The 14,815-nt window shown below is 40.6% G+C and overlaps 1 protein-coding gene across 2 annotated transcripts in view; it reads right to left on the bottom strand.

The window, feature by feature from the left end:
* The window catches only part of slc1a2b (solute carrier family 1 member 2b), a 53,163-nt gene extending 39,938 nt beyond the window's left edge, over positions 1 to 13,225 (bottom strand). The window contains exon 1 of one of the 2 annotated variants that reach the window (XM_077245534.1): positions 12,645 to 13,225. The gene's annotated coding sequence lies outside the window, so the exon portion shown is untranslated. The remainder of the gene's footprint in view (positions 1 to 12,644) is intronic. The other variant, XM_077245533.1, reaches the window with a different exon arrangement.
* Between the last annotated feature and the right edge of the window lie 1,590 nt (positions 13,226 to 14,815).

Below are 14,815 nucleotides of genomic sequence, written 5' to 3'. Positions count from 1 at the left end.
GTTACAGTTTCTCCAATTCATTGTAATTGCAGAGTCAGTCTCAGCTATATAATGAGTACAGCTGTAACAGGAAAATTATCTTCTCATGCAAGTTTGTACTGCCATAATTCATGCATTCATAGTAGCATCCTCTGTGTGGAAAAATTAAAGTACAGAGTCACATTCCTACAAGGAAATATGAGAAATACTTTTTTGGAGGGTGCAGTTGTATGTGTTTCATTTTATTATATACCTAAGTATAAACACTATAGGATAATTTTCTAACATTAAAGCGACACTATGCAGTTCTTTTAGCTTAACTGAACAGCTTTGGAGTTATTGGAATGGTTATATGACTCTTTTCGGGTTGAATGGTGGTCGTGTTAAGAAAACAACCCTAAAATAAACCTAAAACTCAAACACTCTGTTGTAGGATTCTGATTTAATCGTGTGATTACCTATTTTTTTTTTTTGCCTGCAAGGATTTCTCAAATTTCTATATACTATATTTTATATACTTATATAAAAAGTATATTCAGTATACTTTTACCAAGCACTTCACATTCTCCAACAACAGTTAATCTCAAGACGCACTAAAACCACCAAAACCCTTCATATTCATTTTCTTCAATTCAATTCGCGATTTACAGTTTCAATTAAATTACAAAAAGCAGCAAATTCACAACAAAACAAGACGATTGCATAAATAATTTGATAATAACTTCAATAATGATTTAATACTCTCTCAGTTCATGTTTCCTTGTCTTTTATTTTGTAATTTGTCAGCCATGTTTCCAGTTTTTTTCATGTGCTTCAATTGCTTCATGTTCTGGTTGGTTCCGTTGGCTCATGTGTCTGGTTCTCATTGGTTTATGGTCTTGTCATGTGGTATTTAGTGGGGTTTTCCATTGGTTCATTGTGTTGATTACTTTTGGGTTCTCAAGCTCGCCTTCAGTGGATTTATTGTTACAACTGTGTTATAAGCATAGGATCAGTTTCTGTAATGTCTCTCAGGAAAGACAAAGAATGACAAAAGACTGTTTAATGCACCAAGAGTAAATCTATTTCAGTATATTATTGTGACTAAAAACATCATTAGTAACCAAATCCAAATTCCACAACATGAAAGTAGCATAATCTGAATACTTTCTGTAGTTACTATTATTTGACCTCAAGGCCACATCGCCAACAACATACATGATGCGGGTAAAATGCCACTGTTATTGTAGAGAAAATAATATGCTATAATAATATTTTTGTTGCATGCCATGTAGACTTTCCTTTCAGTTGTAGTGTCGTAATCATTTGAGCGGTGATGTGAGAACACCTCTGAGCAACTGAGAAAGAGAGACAGCCGTCAGCTTTAGCTTTAGCTTTTTCCACCAGAACACATGGACATCCGTTTCTTCTCACACCTTCAGCTCATTTCATTTAAAGCATTTTAATTCAACAAGGTAAAAAACGGGAAACAAGTTGTAAAAATTACTGAACAAATGCCTAAAACAAATAGACTAATGGTAAAAAACATACAGTGGGTGTCATTCATGAATCTTCCATGCACCTTTCCTAAAACTCACGGCAGATTCACAAACAAGCTCATATATTTTATAGTTAATCACGTGTATGTTAATGAACTCCAATCATAGGTAATTATGGTGATATTTTCACATTTACCTAATTGGTTAACTATTTATTTTTATTATTATAGTGCCATCAGTCTGCCAACACAAACCAACCAACCCACTACCTAGAATTTCAAAAGATATAAGCACTTTTATGAATCTGAAAAATTCTGTCAGACTATGTGAAATATCGCCCACAGACATTCACTAACAAATTAATGTTACAGTTCATACAGCTCTTCTGGTGAAATTTCTTCTCTTATTTCTCTACTTGCATCTCGACTGCCAGATAAAGATAATATATAAAAAAATGTCCTTTATATTTATATTATATTATCCTTTAACATCCAGTAATTATTGTGTTGTTACATTGCAAATTTGTGCAAAATTGAGCTTTTGTAAACTGAAGCATGTTTCAGTCCCGTCCACACTACATGTGCTAAACGTCTGATGCATAACCTGAAGTCAGAAGCAGTGTTGCCAGATTTGAAATGTCCAAGTATCATACCAGAAGCTCAAAGTTATCGTATTGGGAAGAAAATTATCGTACAGCAACTTTTTGACACGACATGAAAAAGACTTTATTGCCAAAATATCGACCTCAGCTTGGAAAAAAACTGACCTAAGCGCCACGGAAGGAACATAAACTTTTTTTTTTTTTTTTACTTCTTGGAAAAGATACAGAGATGACATGTTAATGATATACAACGTTGTATAAAATATACAAAAAGAACATTAACTTGTGCTAATCAGAGAGTCATTCTCCACAATGATTGGCCAAGAAGACGTAACGTGAAATTGAAGACATGCGTAACACCACGTTCACGTTCTTCTCACGGTAGACGTAGAATCCACAGCTAGATAATGAGTATAGAAGCCATATGATTACAACGACCATCATTTGAAGTGTCACACAATTCTGAAATTATCGTACATTATGGGTTTAAAAAAAAAAAATGTACGCATCATACAGAGGTGAAAATTATCGTACAAATATGATAGTTATCGTACGTCTGGCAACACTGGTCAGTCTGATTGGCTGACGTCTGCAGGGTTCCCTTTCAAGGGAACTCAAGCTGCGTCGAGACGTGGTGGGAACGCCCCTGCGTGATTGCGTCTTGAAGCACGTTTATAATCAGTCCAATGGAAAGACGAGACGTCATAGGCGGGTGACGTCACCGACCAGGAAACTATAAAGCACACCTGAAAACAGACCGCGCTAGCTTCTGCGCCTTCAGCAAGCGCTCTCTGTATACTGTCCCTGTCTATTTATTGTTGTTTGTCATATTACAAGCACAATATCTCACAATATATATATATATATATATATATATATATATATACAGTGGTTAAATTGGGCCGGGGCTCTCCGGGGCTCAGCCCCGGCACATAAAGGCAACTCCACGGCGTAGCTGCGCCGTCACTCCTACGGCGCCGTGGCTGTTTTCGATCTGTGTGAATTACAGAAATATAAGACTTGCTAGACCTACATTTAGCTACCAAGCAACCTTTACACAAGGATAGATTGATTTTATTTTTGTGACGTGTGCATATCTTGATGAGAAATGATGCAGAGTAGGATGTGTGTGTGTGTGTGTGTGTGTGTGTGTGTGTGTGTGTGTGTAGTAGTAGTAAAGAGAAAGAATGGGAGAAGGAAGTGTGTGTGAGGTGGACCTGGTCACCACAGACCCAAATCTTCTCAGCTGTTGCTACTGTCATATGCTGCACTGTCTCTTCATGTGGCACATTATGTTTGGCACATTGTATGGGTCACTATATCATAACAAGGTAATAAAATGTGTAATCAAGTGATGACTGATTAACAGTAATGTAAATGCTAAATGTCTAATACTTGTTGATACTACAACAATGCAAAGTATATACCTTGCAGTTTTTCAGATATCATGTAATACTCAATTTCTCCATTTCTTTGCACAAAACTCTCCAGAAAGTGCTATTTAATGGTATATTTTCATGCCCCCGGAGCCCCCTAGGGAGAGGAGAGCACCCCCACATAATAAATCCCAATTTAACCCCTGTATATATATATATATATATATATATATATATATATATATATATATAAAATGACGAACAAGCAGGAGTTTAAGCGCTGGGTTGTTCCCTGCCCTCATTTTATCACGGCTGGGGACACGCATCAGCTTTGTGTTGCTTGTTTGGGAGTGGAGCATGCCCAGTCAGTTCTCGAGGGAGCTGACTGTGAGCTTTGCGAAAAGCTGTCCACGAGGACGCTCCGCTCCCGCCGGGCGTTCTTTGAGGAGGACGGTTTGGTGCGCGCTCCCCAGGGTACGGGTCCCGCTGCTGCTGTGGCTCAGCGGCGGCTCACATCTTTCGCAAATGGATCTGACAGCGGGGTTTGAGATGGGCCCAGCCCTATTTCAGCCTTCACCTGCCAGATCCAGTGCCTTTTCTCAGTGAGAAGCACGCGCTGCGGATGAGACACCAATGCTGCTATTATCCAGTTCCGAGGAATTGGATGTTGTCAGCATTGATGCAGAGGATTATGAGAGTTCGCCGTCTCATATCCTTGTTGATGAGGAGCTTATGTAGGTTGGCCAGCCGAAGAACAGTGTGATACAAAAAAGAGTTTACTAAATGAGAGATATTTACCATCTAGATCACAGCCTCCTTGCCGGGTTTTGCCATTTTTTCCTGATCTCCATACTGAGGTATCAAAATCGTGGAATAAACCGGTTTCATTTCGAGTTTTTAATCCCCAGACTTTGAACTATGTAACGTCATGGGGATTAAGGATTTTGGTTATATGACAATGCCTTGGGCTGAAAGGACGCGTGCAAGCTATCTCTCTCCCGAGTCAGCATCATCATTAAAAGCCCCGGCGTTACCCACCAAGCTGTTAAAAGCTACTTCAGCACTGGTGGGTAAAGCGTATTCGGCAGAAGGTCAGGATGCGTCATGCCTGCAAACTATGTTCATCTTGCAAGCATACCAGGCTGATCTGCTTAGGGACATGGATGATTGTGAGGAAGTCAGCGCTGACGCAATTCGAGAATTGCGTCGCGGAACAGATCTGTCTCTCCGGGCCACCAAGGAAAAAGCCAAATCAGCCCTGGTGGCCATGGGAGCGACATCTATGGCTGAACCTTTCTGATATTAAAGATAGAGACAGATCTGTTCTTCTGGATGCTCAGCTTTCGCCCTCAAGTTTATTCGGCGACGCTATAAACACTGTCGTCGATAGATTTCAGGAGACGAAAAAACAATCAGCGGTGTTCCAGCAGTTTCTTCCTCGCTGATCTAATGTCCCTGAGACTGCTGGGCGGGAGCAGTCTCTGTCATCTAGAATCTCCTCGCAGCACAGAGTGCAGCAGAAACCAACCGTCCCCATTCGGGCTCCTCCACAATCAGGGGCACCTGGGTTGCGGTCGCAGTCGAAGCCGGTTAGAGGCAGGCAAGATCTGAGGGCTGTCATCATCTCTAAAAAGGCTTCGGCGAATAAGAAGTCCTGACGGCAAGGCTATCAGGCTTCTCAGGGTGGTCCCCTCCGGGGAGGGACGGTTTCGAGAAACCGTTTTTCCTCGGCGCCCTCTGAGGGGCGACTCTCTGAGGAGGATCGCAGCGCTACCAGTTCGGTTGTTCCCTGCCAGTTCGCCGTTTCAGGGCACCGAGGCGTCAGCATCCCCAAACGATCCTCCGAGGAGGGTCGTAAAGCAGTCAGTTTGGTTGTTCCCTGCCGGTTCGCTGCTTCAGGGTGTCTGCGCTCAGGTGTCTGCACATCTCAACGATCCTCCGAGGAGGGTCATAAAAAAGTCAGTTCGGTTGTTCCCTGCCGGTTCGCCTTTACAGGGCACCGAAGTGGCTGTTTGACAAAATCCAGAGGCCAGTCTCGAGTTACTGGTTCTCTTAGTAGAATTTCTGGCAGCGTGGAAACTACTGCCAAATATATCTCATTGGGTCCTGAAAAGGGTTACAGAATTCAGTTCGGTTCTCATCCGCCCAAATTTCTGGGGGTCCTCCCTACGGTGGTGGACCCTTAGCAGGCTCTGGTTATGGAGCAGGAAATACAGACTCTTCTACGAAAGGGGACTATAGAAAGGGTTCCTCCTGCAAGGAGACAGGGTTTTACAGCCGGTACTTCATCGTTCCAAAGAAGGATGGGGGGTTGCGTCCTATTCTAGATCTGCGCCAACTAAACCACAGGGTTCAGAAACTCAAGTTCAAGATGCTTACACTCAAAAATATTGTGTCACAGATTCAGTCCGAGGACTGGTTTGTCACGATAGACTTGAAGGACTCTTACTTTCATTTATCTATCCATCCTCAGCACAGGAAGTTCCTGAGGTTTGCTTTCGGGGGCGAAGCATTCCAATTTCGGGTTTTTGTTCAGCCTAGGTTATCACCCCGCACTTTCACGAAATGCGTGGATGCAGCTCTGGCTCCCTGGAGACTCCAAGGTATCTGCGTGGTGAATTACATTGACGATTGGTTGATTTTAGCTCAGTCCGAGCAGATGGCAGTTCGGCATCGAGATGTTCATGAGTGGTCGCTCGATGAAGGGTCTTTGGCAGGACCATCTACTTTCTTGGCACATAAATTGGCTAGAAATGATGGCACTGTTTCGAGCACTCAAGCTCTTCCTGCCAGGCCTGAGAGGTCACCTTGTGCTTGTCCGCACGGACAACACATGGATGGTCTCTTAAATCAACCATCAGGGGGGTCTGAAGTCACGTCATCTTTGAAAACTGACTCATCAGATCCTCCTATGGGCCCATGGGAAACTACTGTCCCTCAGGGCAGTATATATTCCAGGGCATCTAAATCAGGGAGCGAATATCCTGTCGAGGCAGGGGCTGAGACCCGGGGAATGGAGACTTCACCCCGAGGTGGTTTCTCTGCTGGATTATCTCCTTCCACCTTGGTATATGTGGTGGCTATATCTGCTTACCACACCCCTCTAGGTGGTGCATCATTAGGAAGAGATCCTCTCATTATTCGTTTTCTTCATGGCACACTGAGGCTGAGGCCTGCACTGCGCACTAGAGCACCGGCTTGGGATTTGGCCATTCTATTGGAAGGCCTGGCTTTGGCTCCCTTCGAGCCCATTGAAGAGGTTTCAGAAAAGTTCCTTACTCTAAAAACTTTATTTTTCATTGCTATTTCTTCTATCAAGAGAATTGTCGGTTGCTCCCTCGTGCCTGGAATTTGCACCTGGCATGGTGAAGGCTTTTCTTCACCCTAGGCCGGGTTATATTCATAAGGTCCCTAATAATTTTTCAGGCCCAATCATGCTGCAGGCCTTTTGTCCGCCACCTTTTATCACACCAGATCAGGAAAAACTTAATCTACTTTGCCCTCTTTGGGCTTTGGATGCTTACGTACTGTACACAGTGCTGCCCTGTGGCGTATATCGGATCAACTATTTCTCTGTTTCGGGTCATCTAGGAAAGGTTACCTTGCTTCCAACCAGAGGATGAGCAAGTGGGTAGTCGAGGCTATCTCACTTGCTTATGAAGCGGCTGGTTAGCCTTCACCTTTGGCTGTCCGGGCCCATTAAACCAGGAGTATGGCTGCCTCTAAGGCTTTATTATCGGGGGTTTCCCTCCATGACATCTGTGATGCGGCAGGTTGGTCCTCACCGCATACATTTGTTAGATTTTGTGACTTGGATCTTGGATCCCTAAACATGATGTGTAACGAAAGCAACGGTGACTGTGACGGATCCCTTTACATGTCAGTCAGACGCTTCCAGATGAAGAAGTGATCAGTCTTTGGCTGTATAGGCCGAAACATTTGATTCATAAACCAGGGTTGGAAACTGTATTACATACTGAAGCCTGGTTAGCTGAAATGACATGATGTGGCCAGTTGTACAAACACTCTTAACACTGATTTGAAGCAAAAGATTTGTAAAAGTTTCAAAGCACACCTCATTAAATGATGCTCCATTAGCTGATACTGACTTATTCTTATTAATATTTACTGGTACAATAGAAAATTTTTATCCTAACTTTTGCTAGTTTGCAAAATGAAGCACTGAAAACCCTCTCACCGTATCTACAGTGAGATCTCATTGTGTCTGTTGGAAGGCAGGAAGTGAGAAAGAACTGATCGAAATTTATAATCTAGTTGGACTGTTTGTGCCATTCACTTTAAGTGCAGAGACGGTGTCAGGCTGATGTAGTCCATAAGCACTATAATCATGGTTAGACAGTTTGTTTAGCTTAAATCTCTAAAGTACATAGAAAAAGAAATCTGCATGTATACAGTACATGTTAGATGAAAACAGATATTTATGGAATATACATGCATGTCTTGCAGATGTTGATAACTGACTGGATCATTTTGCATGTGATACTCAATCGATGAAAGAAACTGAGAAGAGTTTGACAATTTCACTGAGAAACAATTCATCATCAAACAATGCAAATTTAGTTATTGTGCAAATTATAGACAATTATATTTACTGTTTTGCCAAAACACATGCAATTCGCTTAAATTAATAAGAAATAAAATTTTTGGTGTGAACAAGAAACTAATTGTTAAGATTGTTTTGAGAAAAAGACCTTTGGAGAATGACTTCCCACATGTTCAGCTTAGAGAAATAGTTAAACTTCCCATGCCAAAATATAATTAGTAAGTAATTAAATGGTAACGTTTACACTTCTCTACATGGACATGGCTCCTATTTTTGTACTTTGTACTAAAAAACATTTTTGTACTATTTAGGTGAACGTTTATGTGGAATTATCAAACTTTTTGCACAAAGTATGAAGAGTTACAAGATTACAGACTAAACATTGCAGTCTTGATCACGTCTCTCTTTATTTATGAAGACAGTCCTTGTGCTTTCGATTATAGTGTTCATTTTGTTAAGGAAAACTATGACGAAAAAGATAAGACTAAGATGAGACGAAGAGACGATCAGTATCTTTAAAAACTTACTGTGATTATCAACATGCAAACTTAGAGACAAAAAAAGATGTCTAAATCGCAGAAACGCAATGCTAGTCAAAAGAGCCTTCTTTGTTTGTTTCCTATAGATTTATACATTGACTTTGCAACATTATGATTAACACTATTACACTCATAAAGGTGGAATACAGCCATCAGCTGATCTACGTCTGCAACTAAATATCAGGATAGATGGAGAGATAGACAGATTGACAGATAGATAGATGGATAGTGCGATGGATAGATGGAGAGATGATAGAGATAGATAGATACAGATAGATGGACGGATAGACAGATCGACAGACAGACAGACAGATAGATAGAGATAGATGGATAGAGATAGAAGATAGATAGATGATAAACAGATGGATAGATAGATAGATAGATAGATAGATAGATAGATAGATAGATAGATAGATAGATAGATAGATAGATAGATGATAAAAAGATGGATAGATGATAGATGATAAACAGATGGATAGATAGATGATAAACAGATGGATAGATAGATGATAAACAGATAGATAGATAGATAGATAGATAGATAGATAGATAGATAGATAGATAGATAGATAGATGATAAACGGATAGATAGAAAGATAGATGATAAACGGATAGATAGATAGAGAGATAGATGATAGAAAGATAGATGTTAGCAGATAGATAGATAGATGGATAGATAGAGAGATAGATGATAGATATATGATAGATAGATGATAAATGGATAGAGAGATGGATGATAGATAGAGAGATAGCTCTTAATTAACCAGTGCTAGTGTTCTGCCAAGTTCCTCCACAAAAGCTCTTTCTGTGTGAGAGTTTCATTCAGACACAAGCTTCTCTCGCGTCAGCCAAGAGCGCAGGAATAATGAGCGTTTAGAGGCTCTGTCCCTGTTCACAGGCTCCCCGAGCTGGGAAAATGTTAGTGCAGCGTTCAGGAGGGGCTTTTAATTGTTTTCCCATCTCTCTTTTTTTCGCCGGCTTTCAAAGCCCCAGGGCTGACAAACAGGCACTGAAGGGGATTGTTTTGTGCTCTGTTGGCCCCAGCCGGAGGTAAACACACAGCGGCCTGTGTTCCCGGAGCTCGGGAGGACAGAGACGGAAGCTGATGGAGATGGGCATAGGGTGCCATTGTGGAGCTGGCATTGTGTGCGGCGCTGGGATTCTCATGCGTGTCCCTGCAGAGAAGCAGAGGGTGATAAAGCTCTCTCGGATCAAGTGAGTAACGGCTCTGCGCTCCCACACATTTACTTATTTACATTCTCAAGAGTGAAATTAATGGCCCGCGATCTCCGACAGTGCACACAAAGATACTCACAAAGCCAGAGCCTTGAGTGGAGGCCGAGGGTTCGTGCATCTGAGGCTGGGATGGGGAAACAAACACACTCGGAAGAGGGAATATGTGTGATTTATGGATCCTAATGCTAATGTTCTTTTGATAATCGCTGCACAATGAACAAAGAGAATCTCACACGCACTGATTCACACTGTTCTGGGCATGTGTGTGTGTGTGTGTGTGTTGGGGAACGTGTGGCAGACTTTACACAACACAACACTGCCTTATTCTCCAAACCTGAGAGATGATCATGAGAGTGAGTTCCATAAGGATTTTCAATTCCTCCGAGAGACTGATAAACCACACAATAATCCCATCGATCACGCCTGCCTGGGATTCATAGCTGGATCACTAACAATTCACAATAACAATTATCATATGATGTGAAGCACAAATTTAAAAACTATTCAAAAAGTATTCAAATTATTCAAAGCTGTATCCAACTCAATGAAGGAAATCTTAAATTACTGTTTACGCCAAAATAATGGTCACATGCATATGATCCAGGACGGGACATGTTTAATAATTAATCCATATTTGATCATCCTGCGACCCTACACAGAACAAGCGGTTTGGGCACAATAAAATAAAAACCACTAAATCACTACAGAAAACACACTCTTAAAAATAAATGTTCTTTATGGTTCAGTGAACCCATGGAATCAAAAGCTTCTTAGTAGTAGAAATGGGTTCTTTAGGTAGTTTAAATGTTCTTCACACTAAGAAAACTGAAAGGTTTTATGGGGAACCAGACACGGTTCTTAAGGCATCGCTGGGAAAAGACCCTTGGGAAGAGTGCAGTGAATATCAAAGACATTGGATTGAGAAGGATAGTAAAGAAGTGAAGTACTGTATGAGCCTCATTCATCCGCTGTGGGAATGATCCTGCACTCCAGCGCCACTAAAAGAGCATCTTCAGTCGTTCTCATGACCACATGTGTTTGAAGTCCACACAGGCGGACATGGGGAGGAGGAGGGAAGAAAGGGGTGATGAAGAGCGCACGGAGAAAGGAGTTGGATGGCACTTTGGCAGCGCCGGCGTTTTCCCAGGAGGATTACTCACGCCGAAAAACATTTATTTGTCGCTCAGCCTTTCTTTGCTTCATCTTTTCACTTCTAACACCCCTTAAGCTGTTTTAAATTTCTCTCTCACACCATTTATACACTATTTTTCGGCATCCTGCTTTTCACTTTAATTAGTCTCATTTCTTCCTCTTTGAGACAACAAGCGCTCAGTAACGGGAATCGTGTGAGATGCTGATCTTATCCAGAAACACAAAGCTTCCCCAGTTACTCAATCTCCAATATACGCAATACCATACCGCTGAAAACAGATGTACCTGACGCATCTTTACAGCTGCAGTTTACAGCATGCTCTATTTCCCTGGGATGCACTTTACATTGATTTTGACTCGACACACCAACACCCCCCCCCACACTCTCATTTAAGCCATCACACCTGCCTTCACGCTAACCTTTGACCCCCAGCACTGATGTGACACGAGTGGCGGAGGAAATCAGACACACACCACTTCATAAACCGTTGTGTTGCCAAATCAAAGTATGACCCAACCGGCAGACATGAAACTAAAATAAAGGTACTTTCAAAAATAGTTTTATTCTGTCTGTGTAGCTTATCGGTTTGAATAAAAATAACATTAATCACTGGAGGTACTGCATAATCACATTTGCAAACATAATGTATCCACACACACACACATGCACGCGCACACACACACACACACACACACACACACACACACACACACACACACACACACACACACACACACAGACCCACACACACACACACACAATGAATGGAGCACTTGTACTGAATGTTTTGCCACTCTGGAGCCTTTTGAACTCCAGCAGAATGAACATAATGGATTATTTGCATGAAGGCTCTCTCACACTTCTCTTAAAATCACACATTAGTCAAGCACTCCTAGTCAGAAATAAATAAAGCAGGATTTAAATACCAACACTGAATGACCCCAGATCCTACTGGATAACCTGACATTTCTGTTTCTTCTTACTATTATCACTATTAATTGCAAAGGCTGCCTATCTTGAGTAAGTGTTGAGAAGGCAGATATCTTGAGTAAAATGCACATTTGATAACAGTTCAATGTACGTGAGCACAATTAATGATGACTTAAACTCTCATTTAGTTAAACATTTAGTTGCTGTTTTTTTTAAAACTATATTAGGTGTCTTTAACTACTTAAAATAATTAAGTTAAATATACATATTGTGTTGATGTTGTACTGTATATCACATGTGCTGTTATTGAGGAGGATACAGGTAATATTAGCACAGGTGTACTTGTTTATGGGGTTAACAGCGTCATAATAGATGCAATTACAGAAATTAATTACAGATGTAAAAATAAGTACAATTTTAAATACATGTATGTCCACAACAAGTGTATTGTAGCAAATTATTAACTTGCATGTTATTTCATTGTAGTTAAAGACACTTAATATAAAGTGGGACCAGTTTTGTTATGATTGCGTGATTAATCAAGAAATAAAGAAAGATAATAGATAGATAGATAGATAGATAGATAGATAGATAGATAGATAGATAGATAGATAGATAGATAGATAGATAGATGCAACGACATATTTCAAATATACATCAGACTGAGCACATTAATAAATGTTAATGCAAGTATGAATCTATGAATGACATATTAACAGCTACTACTATGGATCACGCACGTTGACACACAGACCCACACACACACCGCCTGGACAACTCTCACTCACCTGTCGACCTGGAAGACTCAGGAACGGGTGAATGTCGCTGTTTTCTTCACTCTTTGATCGGTTTCTTTCATGCGCTTTGGTGAGGATGTGACGCGTCGGGAGCGCGTTCTGCGTTGTGTTGGATAATCCGGTGCTCCGAGCACATCTACAGTCACACTGAAGGAAGACTACCTCAGTGAGAACACAGGCTGTGTGTGTACACACTCCTCCGGCCCCGCCTCACACCAGCCTCCTCCTGTCTTCACACTCTTCAGGGATTCCGCTCACATTCATCGGGAAAACTCATTCCTTCATAACTGACATGTATTACTGACTGATAAAGCAGCAATAAGTGTGGAGTCAGGGATTTAGAGTCCGAGGTAAAATAATGGAAAGAGAGCAGAAAGGAAAGCGAGGCAAGAAGGTAAATCTGTTGTTAGCGAATTCGTGAATTTCTACAATCTCATTCATCCGGTTTCCTGCGATCTGTCCTCGATCCAGGTCAGGAGTGGAGCAGCCTTTTCTCGCTCTTATTAAATTATTTTATACGATATTAAATATTTATACGGATCATATCGTACATTGTCGCCAACAATTGTCCTAATCCTTAGTTAATTTATTCAGCGAGAATTTAGGGTAAATAAATCCTAACGTGGAACAGTGGCACTGCTACAATTACGCAAATTTATGCAAATGTAACATAACACAAGCTTACACCTTCTAAATCGAACACATTATACACATAACTACATTTAAATCATTAAACAACGATCAGTTCAAACATTTCAAGGTAGCAAAGGAAATAAAAATAATAATACTAATGTATTAATAATAATAATAATAATGTAGGTAAAAAAAGGTGTTTCTTCTCTGAAATAAAGACCAGACTGCAGTTTTCAAATCTCTTTAAGAGATTTGATATCCAACGTCCAACTAAATCAGCAGCACAATTATGATCTGATTCAGAAGCAGTCGGCTTTATCTGCATATTGCATTTGTTTTGAATAATTGTATTCATATGTGGCATGAACAAAAACATATACATCATCCATCCTCCATTCATTTTCAGGTTATGAGGTCTATTTATTGCTGCAGGATAAAGCTTTACTATAAGAAAAGAGGATAGTAATGATAACTTTAAGCTTAGAGATTATATTAAGCACTCCCACATAAAATCTCCCATTTATGAACATATAATTTTTTTTACATTTTTTAGGCGTATGTTTTGGCTGAGAGAGAGAGCGAGAGAGAGAGAGAGAGAGAGAGAGAGGGAGGAGGAGGAGGAGGGGGGTGGGGGATGGGGGGATTGGAGTCAGGGCTCTTTCATCATATATTGCTCATTGACAGCTGTGTGTGAAGAGCTCGAGCCTCCGAGTGCCGACATGACTAGTGATTGATGTTAAAGATGCATTAAAGCCCAATAAAGCTGTAATGGTCTCCCAAGGGCAAGGGCAGGATCTGCAAATAAATTAAACCTTAAAATAAATAAATAAAATAGAAAGATTTCTATAATTTATTATGATTTGTAATCCAAAATATATTTTCACATCAAATCTCCAAATTAATGTGGAAACAACATAAAGACAGTATTTAAAATATTTGTTTAATGGCATCTTTTTAAAGGATTAGCCTGAGAAAGTATCACTGATACTAATACATCAATACTGATGTGTTTATCTTTTAATTGAAATGAACTTCGCATAACAACTCACATAAACCCATTATAATAGGTCTAAGGCTATTTTCAGACTGCAGGCAAATCAGATTTTTCCCCCCGCTTTATTAATTGCAAGTGATGAAATTAGATTTGTGTGTCCAGAAATAATCAATCTATCTGCATGGGTTGCCTTGGTAACAACGTCATTACACACGTATGTGCCGAGGCTTTTAAAACAGATGCAGGAAAGATGGAGGTGCCTTATCTCATTCTCTGTCGAGTCACAGTGCAAAACTCCTCCGTCGCACATGAAAAACTCAGCGACAATATATGTATAAATGTATGAACATTTCTTTTATTTCCGTCCCTGGTTTGATGTTATGGTTGTGTTGTGCTAAGAGTGTGACACAAATGACTATTTGAAATCTGAATTGAGTAAAAAAAAGCTGATTGGAACCGCATTTCAAAGCAGAGGCCTAACAGGGGAGGATGAAGGGATGGAGGGATGTAGGGATGGATGGATGTAGGAATGGAG

Source organism: Siphateles boraxobius, unplaced genomic scaffold, assembly GCF_051911475.1.
Source record: "Siphateles boraxobius isolate OS27281-9 unplaced genomic scaffold, OSU_SipBor_1 102, whole genome shotgun sequence".
NCBI classification, from domain to species: Eukaryota; Metazoa; Chordata; class Actinopteri; order Cypriniformes; family Leuciscidae; genus Siphateles; species Siphateles boraxobius.
The sequence above is the reverse complement of the archived record's forward strand: the minus strand, read 5'-3'. Positions and strand labels throughout refer to the sequence as shown.